The sequence below is a fragment of the Embiotoca jacksoni genome, unplaced genomic scaffold (assembly GCF_022577435.1).
Source record: "Embiotoca jacksoni isolate LCO1_2020_lvr unplaced genomic scaffold, fEmbJac1.0.p SCAF_68, whole genome shotgun sequence".
Lineage (NCBI taxonomy): Eukaryota > Metazoa > Chordata > Actinopteri > Embiotocidae > Embiotoca > Embiotoca jacksoni.
Window position 1 is genome coordinate 620,168 of NW_027185423.1, and position 13,894 is coordinate 634,061.

General features: G+C 48.8%; 1 protein-coding gene across 2 annotated transcripts in view; it reads left to right on the forward strand.

The window, feature by feature from the left end:
• Nucleotides 1-13,894, forward strand: part of mogat3a (monoacylglycerol O-acyltransferase 3a) — a 119,778-nt gene that overhangs the window by 100,456 nt on the left and 5,428 nt on the right. The window lies entirely within an intron of this gene.

Sequence of the window (13,894 nt, forward strand, 5' to 3'; positions counted from 1 at the left end):
GACGTGATGTTGACGTGAACGGATGTTGACGTGATGTTGACGTGACGTGATGTTGACGTGATGCTGACGTGATGCTGACGTGATGCTGACGTGATGCTGACGTGATGTTGACATGATGCTGACGTGATGCTGACGTGATGCTGACGTGATGTTGACGTGATGCTGACGTGATGTTGACGTGATGTTGACGTGAACGGATGTTGACGTGGTGTTGACGTGACGTGATGTTGACGTGATGTTGACGTGATGTTGACGTGATGCTGACGTGATGTTGACGTGATGTTGACGTGATGCTGACGTGATGTTGACGTGATGCTGATGTGATGCTGACGTGATGTTGACGTGATGTTGACGTGATGTTGACGTGATGCTGACGTGATGTTGACGTGATGTTGACGTGATGCTGACGTGATGTTGACGTGATGTTGATGTGATGCTGACGTGATGCTGACGTGATGCTGAAGTGATGTTGACGTGACGTGATGTTGACGTGATGTTGACGTGATGCTGACGTGATGCTGAAGTGATGTTGACGTGACGTGATGTTGACGTGATGTTGACGTGATGCTGACGTGATGTTGACGTGATGCTGAAGTGACGTGATGTTGACGTGATGTTGACGTGATGCTGACGTGATGTTGACGTGATGCTGACGTGATGTAGACGTGATGCTGACGTGATGCTGACGTGATGCTGACGTGATGCTGACGTGATGTTGACATGATGCTGACGTGATGCTGACGTGATGCTGACGTGATGTTGACGTGATGCTGACGTGATGTTGACGTGATGTTGACGTGAACGGATGCTGACGTGATGCTGACGTGATGTTGACGTGATGCTGACATGATGTTGACGTGATGTTGACGTGACGTGATGTTGACGTGATGCTGACGTGATGTTGACGTGATGTTGACGTGATGTTGACGTGAACGGATGTTGACGTGATGTTGACGTGACGTGATGTTGACGTGATGTTGACGTGATGCTGATGTGATGCTGACGTGATGTTGACGTGATGTTGACGTGATGCTGACGTGATGCTGACGTCATGTTGACGTGATGTTGACGTGATGCTGACGTGATGTTGACATGATGTTGATGTGATGCTGACGTGATGCTGACGTGATGCTGAAGTGATGTTGACGTGACGTGATGTTGACGTGATGTTGACGTGATGCTGACGTGATGCTGAAGTGATGTTGACGTGACGTGATGTTGACGTGATGTTGACGTGATGCTGACGTGATGTTGACGTGATGCTGAAGTGATGCTGACGTGATGCTGACGTGATGCTGACGTGATGTTGACGTGATGCTGACGTGATGTTGACGTGATGTTGACGTGAACGGATGTTGACGTGATGTTGACGTGACGTGATGTTGACGTGATGCTGACGTGATGCTGACGTGATGCTGACGTGATGTTGACGTAATGTTGACGTGATGTTGACGTGATGTTGACGTGATGCTGACGTGATGTTGACGTGATGTTGACGTGAACGGATGTTGACGTGATGTTGACGTGACGTGATGTTGACGTGATGCTGACGTGATGCTGACGTGATGCTGACGTGATGTTGACGTAATGTTGACGTGATGTTGACGTGATGCTGACGTGATGCTGACGTGATTTTGACGTGATGTTGACGTGATGCTGACGTGATGTTGACGTGATGCTGATGTGATGCTGACGTGATGCTGACGTGATGCTGAAGTGATGTTGACGTGACGTGATGTTGACGTGATGTTGACGTGATGCTGACGTGATGCTGAAGTGATGTTGACGTGACGTGATGTTGACGTGATGTTGACGTGATGCTGACGTGATGTTGATGTGATGCTGACGTGTTGCTGACGTGATGTTGACGTGATGTTGACGTGATGCTGACGTGATGCTGACGTGATGTTGACGTGACGTGATGTTGACGTGATGTTGACGTGATGCTGACGTGATGTTGACGTGATGCTGAAGTGATGTTGACGTGACGTGATGTTGACGTGATGTTGACGTGATGCTGACGTGATGTTGACGTGATGCTGAAGTGATGTTGACGTGACGTGATGTTGACGTGATGCTGACGTGATGCTGACGTGATGCTGAAGTGATGTTGACGTGACGTGATGTTGACGTGATGTTGACGTGATGTTGACGTGATGTTGACGTGATGCTGACGTAATGCTGACGTGATGTTGATGTGATGCTGACGTGTTGCTGACGTGATGTTGACGTGATGTTGACGTGATGTTGACGTGATGCTGAAGTGATGTTGACGTGACGTGATGTTGACGTGATGTTGACGTGATGCTGACGTGATGTTGACGTGATGCTGAAGTGATGTTGACGTGACGTGATGTTGACGTGATGTTGACGTGATGCTGACGTGATGTTGACGTGATGCTGACGTGATGTAGACGTGATACTGACGTGATGCTGACGTGATGTTGACGTGATGCTGACGTGATGTTGACGTGATGTTGACGTGAACGGATGTTGACGTGATGTTGACGTGACGTGATGTTGACGTGATGCTGACGTGATGTTGACGTGATGTTGACGTGATGCTGACGTGATGCTGACGTGATGTTGACGTGATGTTGACGTGAACGGATGTTGACGTGATGTTGACGTGACGTGATGTTGACGTGATGTTGACGTGATGCTGACGTGATGTTGACGTGATGCTGACGTGATGTAGACGTGATGCTGACGTGATGCTGACGTGATGCTGACGTGATGCTGACGTGATGCTGACGTGATGCTGACGTGATGTTGACGTGATGTTGACGTGATGTTGACGTGAACGGATGTTGACGTGATGTTGACGTGACGTGATGCTGACGTGATGCTGACGTGATGCTGACGTGATGCTTACGTGATGTTGACGTGATGTTGACGTGATGCTGACGTGATGCTGACATGATGTTGACGTGATGTTGACGTGACGTGATGTTGACGTGATGTTGACGTGATGCTGACGTGATGTTGACGTGATGTTGACGTGATGTTGACGTGAACGGATGTTGACGTGATGTTGACGTGATGCTTACGTGATGTTGACGTGATGTTGACGTGATGCTGACGTGATGCTGACATGATGTTGACGTGATGTTGACGTGACGTGATGTTGACGTGATGCTGACGTGATGCTGACGTGATGCTGACGTGATGTTGACGTAATGTTGACGTGATGTTGACGTGATGTTGACGTGATGCTGACGTGATGTTGACGTGATGTTGACGTAATGCTGACGTGATGTTGACGTGATGTTGACGTGATGCTGACGTCATGTTGACGTGATGTTGACGTGATGCTGACGTGATGCTGACGTGATGCTGACGTGATGTTGACGTGATGCTGACGTGATGCTGACGTCATGTTGACGTGATGTTGACGTGATGCTGACGTGATGTTGACGTGATGTTGATGTGATGCTGACGTGATGCTGACGTGATGCTGAAGTGATGTTGACGTGACGTGATGTTGACGTGATGTTGACGTGATGCTGACGTGATGCTGAAGTGATGTTGACGTGACGTGATGTTGACGTGATGTTGACGTGATGCTGACGTGATGTTGACGTGATGCTGAAGTGACGTGATGTTGACGTGATGTTGACGTGATGCTGACGTGATGTTGACGTGATGCTGACGTGATGTAGACGTGATGCTGACGTGATGTTGACGTGATGCTGACGTGATACTGACGTGATGCTGACGTGATGCTGACGTGATGTTGACGTGATGCTGACGTGATGTTGACGTGATGTTGACGTGATGTTGACGTGAACGGATGTTGACGTGATGTTGACGTGACGTGATGTTGACGTGATGCTGACGTGATGCTGACGTGATGCTTACGTGATGTTGACGTGATGTTGACGTGATGCTGACGTGATGCTGACATGATGTTGACGTGATGCTGACATGATGTTGACGTGATGTTGACGTGACGTGATGTTGACGTGATGCTGACGTGATGTTGACGTGATGTTGACGTGATGTTGACGTGACGTGATGTTGACGTGATGCTGACGTGATGTTGACGTGATGTTGACGTGATGCTGACGTGATGCTGACATGATGTTGACGTGATGCTGACATGATGTTGACGTGATGTTGACGTGACGTGATGTTGACGTGATGCTTACGTGATGTTGACGTGATGTTGACGTGATGTTGACGTGATGCTGACGTGATGCTGACATGATGTTGACGTGATGCTGACATGATGTTGACGTGATGTTGACGTGACGTGATGTTGACGTGATGCTGACGTGATGCTGACGTGATGCTGACGTGATGCTGACATGATGTTGACGTGATGTTGACGTGACGTGATGTTGACGTGATGCTGACGTGATGTTGACGTGATGTTGACGTGATGTTGACGTGAACGGATGTTGACGTGATGTTGACGTGACGTGATGTTGACGTGATGTTGACGTGATGCTGACGTGATGCTGACGTGATGCTGACGTGATGTTGACGTGATGCTGACGTGATGCTGACGTGATGCTGACGTGATGTTGACGTGATGCTGACGTGATGTTGACGTGATGTTGACGTGAACGGATGTTGACGTGATGTTGACGTGACGTGATGCTGACGTGATGCTGACGTGATGCTGACGTGATGTTGACGTAATGTTGACGTGATGTTGACGTGATGTTGACGTGATGCTGACGTGATGTTGACGTGATGTTGGCGTGATGCTGACGTGATGTTGACGTGATGCTGATGTGATGCTGACGTGATGCTGAAGTGATGTTGACGTGACGTGATGTTGACGTGATGTTGACGTGATGCTGACGTGATGCTGAAGTGATGTTGACGTGACGTGATGTTGACGTGATGTTGACGTGATGCTGACGTGATGTTGATGTGATGCTGACGTGTTGCTGACGTGATGTTGACGTGATGTTGACGTGATGCTGACGTGATGCTGACGTGATGTTGACGTGACGTGATGTTGACGTGATGTTGACGTGATGCTGACGTGATGTTGACGTGATGCTGAAGTGATGTTGACGTGACGTGATGTTGACGTGATGTTGACGTGATGCTGACGTGATGTTGACGTGATGCTGAAGTGATGTTGACGTGACGTGATGTTGACGTGATGCTGACGTGATGCTGAAGTGATGTTGACGTGACGTGATGTTGACGTGATGTTGACGTGATGTTGACGTGATGTTGACGTGATGCTGACGTGATGCTGACGTGATGTTGATGTGATGCTGACGTGTTGCTGACGTGATGTTGACGTGATGTTGACGTGATGCTGACGTGATGCTGACGTGATGTTGACGTGACGTGATGTTGACGTGATGTTGACGTGATGCTGAAGTGATGTTGACGTGACGTGATGTTGACGTGATGTTGACGTGATGCTGACGTGATGTTGACGTGATGCTGAAGTGATGTTGACGTGACGTGATGTTGACGTGATGTTGACGTGATGCTGACGTGATGTTGACGTGATGCTGACGTGATGTAGACGTGATACTGACGTGATGCTGACGTGATGTTGACGTGATGTTGACGTGAACGGATGTTGACGTGATGTTGACGTGACGTGATGTTGACGTGATGCTGACGTGATGTTGACGTGATGTTGACGTGATGCTGACGTGATGCTGACATGATGTTGACGTGATGTTGACGTGAACGGATGTTGACGTGATGTTGACGTGACGTGATGTTGACGTGATGTTGACGTGATGCTGACGTGATGTTGACGTGATGCTGACGTGATGTAGACGTGATGCTGACGTGATGCTGACGTGATGCTGAAGTGATGCTGACGTGATGCAGACGTGATGCTGACGTGATGTTGACGTGATGCTGACGTGATGTTGACGTGATGTTGACGTGAACGGATGTTGACGTGATGTTGACGTGACGTGATGTTGACGTGATGCTGACGTGATGCTGACGTGATGCTGACGTGATGTTGACGTAATGTTGACGTGATGTTGACGTGATGTTGACGTGATGCTGACGTGATGTTGACGTGATGTTGACGTGATGCTGACGTGATGTTGACGTGATGCTGATGTGATGCTGACGTGATGCTGACGTGATGCTGAAGTGATGTTGACGTGACGTGATGTTGACGTGATGTTGACGTGATGCTGACGTGATGCTGAAGTGATGTTGACGTGACGTGATGTTGACGTGATGTTGACGTGATGCTGACGTGATGTTGAAGTGATGTTGACGTGACGTGATGTTGACGTGATGTTGACGTGATGTTGACGTGATGTTGACGTGATGCTGACGTGATGCTGACGTGATGTTGATGTGATGCTGACGTGTTGCTGACGTGATGTTGACGTGATGTTGACGTGATGCTGACGTGATGCTGACGTGATGTTGACGTGACGTGATGTTGACGTGATGTTGACGTGATGCTGAAGTGATTTTGACGTGACGTGATGTTGACGTGATGTTGACGTGATGCTGACGTGATGTTGACGTGATGCTGAAGTGATGTTGACGTGACGTGATGTTGACGTGATGTTGACGTGATGCTGACGTGATGTTGACGTGATGCTGACGTGATGTAGACGTGATACTGACGTGATGCTGACGTGATGTTGACGTGATACTGACGTGATGCTGACGTGATGCTGACGTGATGTTGACGTGATGCTGACGTGATGTAGACGTGATACTGACGTGATGCTGACGTGATGTTGACGTGATGCTGACGTGATGTTGACGTGATGTTGACGTGAACGGATGTTGACGTGATGTTGACGTGACGTGATGTTGACGTGATGCTGACGTGATGTTGACGTGATGTTGACGTGATGCTGACGTGATGCTGACGTGATGTTGACGTGATGTTGACGTGAACGGATGTTGACGTGATGTTGACGTGACGTGATGTTGACGTGATGTTGACGTGATGCTGACGTGATGTTGACGTGATGCTGACGTGATGTAGACGTGATGCTGACGTGATGCTGACGTGATGCTGACGTGATGCTGACGTGATGCTGACGTGATGCTGACGTGATGTTGACGTGATGTTGACGTGATGTTGACGTGAACGGATGTTGACGTGATGTTGACGTGACGTGATGCTGACGTGATGCTGACGTGATGCTGACGTGATGCTTACGTGATGTTGACGTGATGTTGACGTGATGCTGACGTGATGCTGACATGATGTTGACGTGATGTTGACGTGACGTGATGTTGACGTGATGTTGACGTGATGCTGACGTGATGTTGACGTGATGTTGACGTGATGTTGACGTGAACGGATGTTGACGTGATGTTGACGTGATGCTTACGTGATGTTGACGTGATGTTGACGTGATGCTGACGTGATGCTGACATGATGTTGACGTGATGTTGACGTGACGTGATGTTGACGTGATGCTGACGTGATGCTGACGTGATGCTGACGTGATGTTGACGTAATGTTGACGTGATGTTGACGTGATGTTGACGTGATGCTGACGTGATGTTGACGTGATGTTGACGTAATGCTGACGTGATGTTGACGTGATGTTGACGTGATGCTGACGTCATGTTGACGTGATGTTGACGTGATGCTGACGTGATGCTGACGTGATGCTGACGTGATGTTGACGTGATGCTGACGTGATGCTGACGTCATGTTGACGTGATGTTGACGTGATGCTGACGTGATGTTGACGTGATGTTGATGTGATGCTGACGTGATGCTGACGTGATGCTGAAGTGATGTTGACGTGACGTGATGTTGACGTGATGTTGACGTGATGCTGACGTGATGCTGAAGTGATGTTGACGTGACGTGATGTTGACGTGATGTTGACGTGATGCTGACGTGATGTTGACGTGATGCTGAAGTGACGTGATGTTGACGTGATGTTGACGTGATGCTGACGTGATGTTGACGTGATGCTGACGTGATGTAGACGTGATGCTGACGTGATGTTGACGTGATGCTGACGTGATACTGACGTGATGCTGACGTGATGCTGACGTGATGTTGACGTGATGCTGACGTGATGTTGACGTGATGTTGACGTGATGTTGACGTGAACGGATGTTGACGTGATGTTGACGTGACGTGATGTTGACGTGATGCTGACGTGATGCTGACGTGATGCTTACGTGATGTTGACGTGATGTTGACGTGATGCTGACGTGATGCTGACATGATGTTGACGTGATGCTGACATGATGTTGACGTGATGTTGACGTGACGTGATGTTGACGTGATGCTGACGTGATGTTGACGTGATGTTGACGTGATGTTGACGTGACGTGATGTTGACGTGATGCTGACGTGATGTTGACGTGATGTTGACGTGATGCTGACGTGATGCTGACATGATGTTGACGTGATGCTGACATGATGTTGACGTGATGTTGACGTGACGTGATGTTGACGTGATGCTTACGTGATGTTGACGTGATGTTGACGTGATGTTGACGTGATGCTGACGTGATGCTGACATGATGTTGACGTGATGCTGACATGATGTTGACGTGATGTTGACGTGACGTGATGTTGACGTGATGCTGACGTGATGCTGACGTGATGCTGACGTGATGCTGACATGATGTTGACGTGATGTTGACGTGACGTGATGTTGACGTGATGCTGACGTGATGTTGACGTGATGTTGACGTGATGTTGACGTGAACGGATGTTGACGTGATGTTGACGTGACGTGATGTTGACGTGATGTTGACGTGATGCTGACGTGATGCTGACGTGATGCTGACGTGATGTTGACGTGATGCTGACGTGATGCTGACGTGATGCTGACGTGATGTTGACGTGATGCTGACGTGATGTTGACGTGATGTTGACGTGAACGGATGTTGACGTGATGTTGACGTGACGTGATGCTGACGTGATGCTGACGTGATGCTGACGTGATGTTGACGTAATGTTGACGTGATGTTGACGTGATGTTGACGTGATGCTGACGTGATGTTGACGTGATGTTGGCGTGATGCTGACGTGATGTTGACGTGATGCTGATGTGATGCTGACGTGATGCTGAAGTGATGTTGACGTGACGTGATGTTGACGTGATGTTGACGTGATGCTGACGTGATGCTGAAGTGATGTTGACGTGACGTGATGTTGACGTGATGTTGACGTGATGCTGACGTGATGTTGATGTGATGCTGACGTGTTGCTGACGTGATGTTGACGTGATGTTGACGTGATGCTGACGTGATGCTGACGTGATGTTGACGTGACGTGATGTTGACGTGATGTTGACGTGATGCTGACGTGATGTTGACGTGATGCTGAAGTGATGTTGACGTGACGTGATGTTGACGTGATGTTGACGTGATGCTGACGTGATGTTGACGTGATGCTGAAGTGATGTTGACGTGACGTGATGTTGACGTGATGCTGACGTGATGCTGAAGTGATGTTGACGTGACGTGATGTTGACGTGATGTTGACGTGATGTTGACGTGATGTTGACGTGATGCTGACGTGATGCTGACGTGATGTTGATGTGATGCTGACGTGTTGCTGACGTGATGTTGACGTGATGTTGACGTGATGCTGACGTGATGCTGACGTGATGTTGACGTGACGTGATGTTGACGTGATGTTGACGTGATGCTGAAGTGATGTTGACGTGACGTGATGTTGACGTGATGTTGACGTGATGCTGACGTGATGTTGACGTGATGCTGAAGTGATGTTGACGTGACGTGATGTTGACGTGATGTTGACGTGATGCTGACGTGATGTTGACGTGATGCTGACGTGATGTAGACGTGATACTGACGTGATGCTGACGTGATGTTGACGTGATGTTGACGTGAACGGATGTTGACGTGATGTTGACGTGACGTGATGTTGACGTGATGCTGACGTGATGTTGACGTGATGTTGACGTGATGCTGACGTGATGCTGACATGATGTTGACGTGATGTTGACGTGAACGGATGTTGACGTGATGTTGACGTGACGTGATGTTGACGTGATGTTGACGTGATGCTGACGTGATGTTGACGTGATGCTGACGTGATGTAGACGTGATGCTGACGTGATGCTGACGTGATGCTGAAGTGATGCTGACGTGATGCAGACGTGATGCTGACGTGATGTTGACGTGATGCTGACGTGATGTTGACGTGATGTTGACGTGAACGGATGTTGACGTGATGTTGACGTGACGTGATGTTGACGTGATGCTGACGTGATGCTGACGTGATGCTGACGTGATGTTGACGTAATGTTGACGTGATGTTGACGTGATGTTGACGTGATGCTGACGTGATGTTGACGTGATGTTGACGTGATGCTGACGTGATGTTGACGTGATGCTGATGTGATGCTGACGTGATGCTGACGTGATGCTGAAGTGATGTTGACGTGACGTGATGTTGACGTGATGTTGACGTGATGCTGACGTGATGCTGAAGTGATGTTGACGTGACGTGATGTTGACGTGATGTTGACGTGATGCTGACGTGATGTTGAAGTGATGTTGACGTGACGTGATGTTGACGTGATGTTGACGTGATGTTGACGTGATGTTGACGTGATGCTGACGTGATGCTGACGTGATGTTGATGTGATGCTGACGTGTTGCTGACGTGATGTTGACGTGATGTTGACGTGATGCTGACGTGATGCTGACGTGATGTTGACGTGACGTGATGTTGACGTGATGTTGACGTGATGCTGAAGTGATTTTGACGTGACGTGATGTTGACGTGATGTTGACGTGATGCTGACGTGATGTTGACGTGATGCTGAAGTGATGTTGACGTGACGTGATGTTGACGTGATGTTGACGTGATGCTGACGTGATGTTGACGTGATGCTGACGTGATGTAGACGTGATACTGACGTGATGCTGACGTGATGTTGACGTGATGTTGACGTGAACGGATGTTGACGTGATGTTGACGTGACGTGATGTTGACGTGATGCTGACGTGATGTTGACGTGATGTTGACGTGATGCTGACGTGATGCTGACATGATGTTGACGTGATGTTGACGTGAACGGATGTTGACGTGATGTTGACGTGACGTGATGTTGACGTGATGTTGACGTGATGCTGACGTGATGTTGACGTGATGCTGACGTGATGTAGACGTGATGCTGACGTGATGCTGACGTGATGTTGACGTGATGCTGACGTGATGCTGACGTGATGCTGACGTGATGTTGACGTGATGCTGACGTGATGTTGACGTGATGTTGACGTGATGTTGACGTGAACGGATGTTGACGTGATGTTGACGTGACGTGATGTTGATGTGATGCTGACGTGATGCTGACGTGATGCTTACGTGATGTTGACGTGATGTTGACTTGATGCTGACGTGATGCTGACATGATGTTGACGTGATGTTGACGTGACGTGATGTTGACGTGATGTTGACGTGATGCTGACGTGATGTTGACGTGATGTTGACGTGATGTTGACGTGAACGGATGTTGACGTGATGTTGACGTGACGTGATGTTGACGTGATGCTGACGTGATGCTGACGTGATGCTGACGTGATGCTGACGTGATGTTGACATGATGCTGACGTGATGCTGACGTGATGCTGACGTGATGTTGACGTGATGCTGACGTGATGTTGACGTGATGTTGACGTGAACGGATGTTGACGTGGTGTTGACGTGACGTGATGTTGACGTGATGTTGACGTGATGTTGACGTGATGCTGACGTGATGTTGACGTGATGTTGACGTGATGCTGACGTGATGTTGACGTGATGCTGATGTGATGCTGACGTGATGTTGACGTGATGTTGACGTGATGTTGACGTGATGCTGACGTGATGTTGACGTGATGTTGACGTGATGCTGACGTGATGTTGACGTGATGTTGATGTGATGCTGACGTGATGCTGACGTGATGCTGAAGTGATGTTGACGTGACGTGATGTTGACGTGATGTTGACGTGATGCTGACGTGATGCTGAAGTGATGTTGACGTGACGTGATGTTGACGTGATGTTGACGTGATGCTGACGTGATGTTGACGTGATGCTGAAGTGACGTGATGTTGACGTGATGTTGACGTGATGCTGACGTGATGTTGACGTGATGCTGACGTGATGTAGACGTGATGCTGACGTGATGCTGACGTGATGCTGACGTGATGCTGACGTGATGTTGACATGATGCTGACGTGATGCTGACGTGATGCTGACGTGATGTTGACGTGATGCTGACGTGATGTTGACGTGATGTTGACGTGAACGGATGTTGACGTGATGTTGACGTGACGTGATGTTGACGTGATGCTGACGTGATGCTGACGTGATGCTTACGTGATGTTGACGTGATGTTGACGTGATGCTGACGTGATGCTGACATGATGTTGACGTGATGTTGACGTGACGTGATGTTGACGTGATGCTGACGTGATGTTGACGTGATGTTGACGTGATGTTGACGTGAACGGATGTTGACGTGATGTTGACGTGACGTGATGTTGACGTGATGCTGACGTGATGCTGACGTGATGCTGACGTGATGCTGACGTGATGCTGACGTGATGTTGACATGATGCTGACGTGATGCTGACGTGATGTTGACGTGATGTTGACGTGATGCTGACGTGATGTTGACGTGATGCTGACGTGATGTTGACGTGATGCTGATGTGATGCTGACGTGATGCTGACGTGATGCTGAAGTGATGTTGACGTGACGTGATGTTGACGTGATGTTGACGTGATGCTGACGTGATGCTGACGTGATGCTGACGTGATGCTGAAGTGATGTTGACGTGACGTGATGTTGACGTGATGTTGACGTGATGCTGACGTGATGCTGAAGTGATGTTGACGTGACGTGGTGTTGACGTGATGTTGACGTGATGCTGACGTGATGTTGATGTGATGCTGACGTGTTGCTGACGTGATGTTGACGTGATGTTGACGTGATGCTGACGTGATGCTGACGTGATGTTGACGTGACGTGATGTTGACGTGATGTTGACGTGATGCTGACGTGATGTTGACGTGATGCTGAAGTGATGTTGACGTGACGTGATGTTGACGTGATGTTGACGTGATGCTGACGTGATGTTGACGTGACGTGATGTTGACGTGATGCTGACGTGATGCTGACGTGATGCTGAAGTGATGTTGACGTGACGTGATGTTGACGTGATGTTGACGTGATGTTGACGTGATGTTGACGTGATGCTGACGTGATGCTGACGTGATGCTGAAGTGATGTTGACGTGACGTGATGTTGACGTGATGTTGACGTGATGCTGAAGTGATGTTGACGTGACGTGATGTTGACGTGATGCTGACGTGATGCTGACGTGATGCTGAAGTGATGTTGACGTGACGTGATGTTGACGTGATGTTGACGTGATGTTGACGTGATGTTGACGTGATGCTGACGTGATGCTGACGTGATGTTGATGTGATGCTGACGTGTTGCTGACGTGATGTTGACGTGATGTTGACGTGATGCTGACGTGATGCTGACGTGATGTTGACGTGACGTGATGTTGACGTGATGTTGACGTGATGCTGAAGTGATGTTGACGTGACGTGATGTTGACGTGATGTTGACGTGATGCTGACGTGATGTTGACGTGATGCTGAAGTGATGTTGACGTGACGTGATGTTGACGTGATGTTGACGTGATGCTGACGTGATGTTGACGTGATGCTGACGTGATGTAGACGTGATACTGACGTGATGCTGACGTGATGTTGACGTGATGCTGACGTGATGTTGACGTGATGTTGACGTGAACGGATGTTGACGTGATGTTGACGTGACGTGATGTTGACGTGATGCTGACGTGATGTTGACGTGATGTTGACGTGATGCTGACGTGATGCTGACATGATGTTGACGTGATGTTGACGTGAACGGATGTTGACGTGATGTTGACGTGACGTGATGTTGACG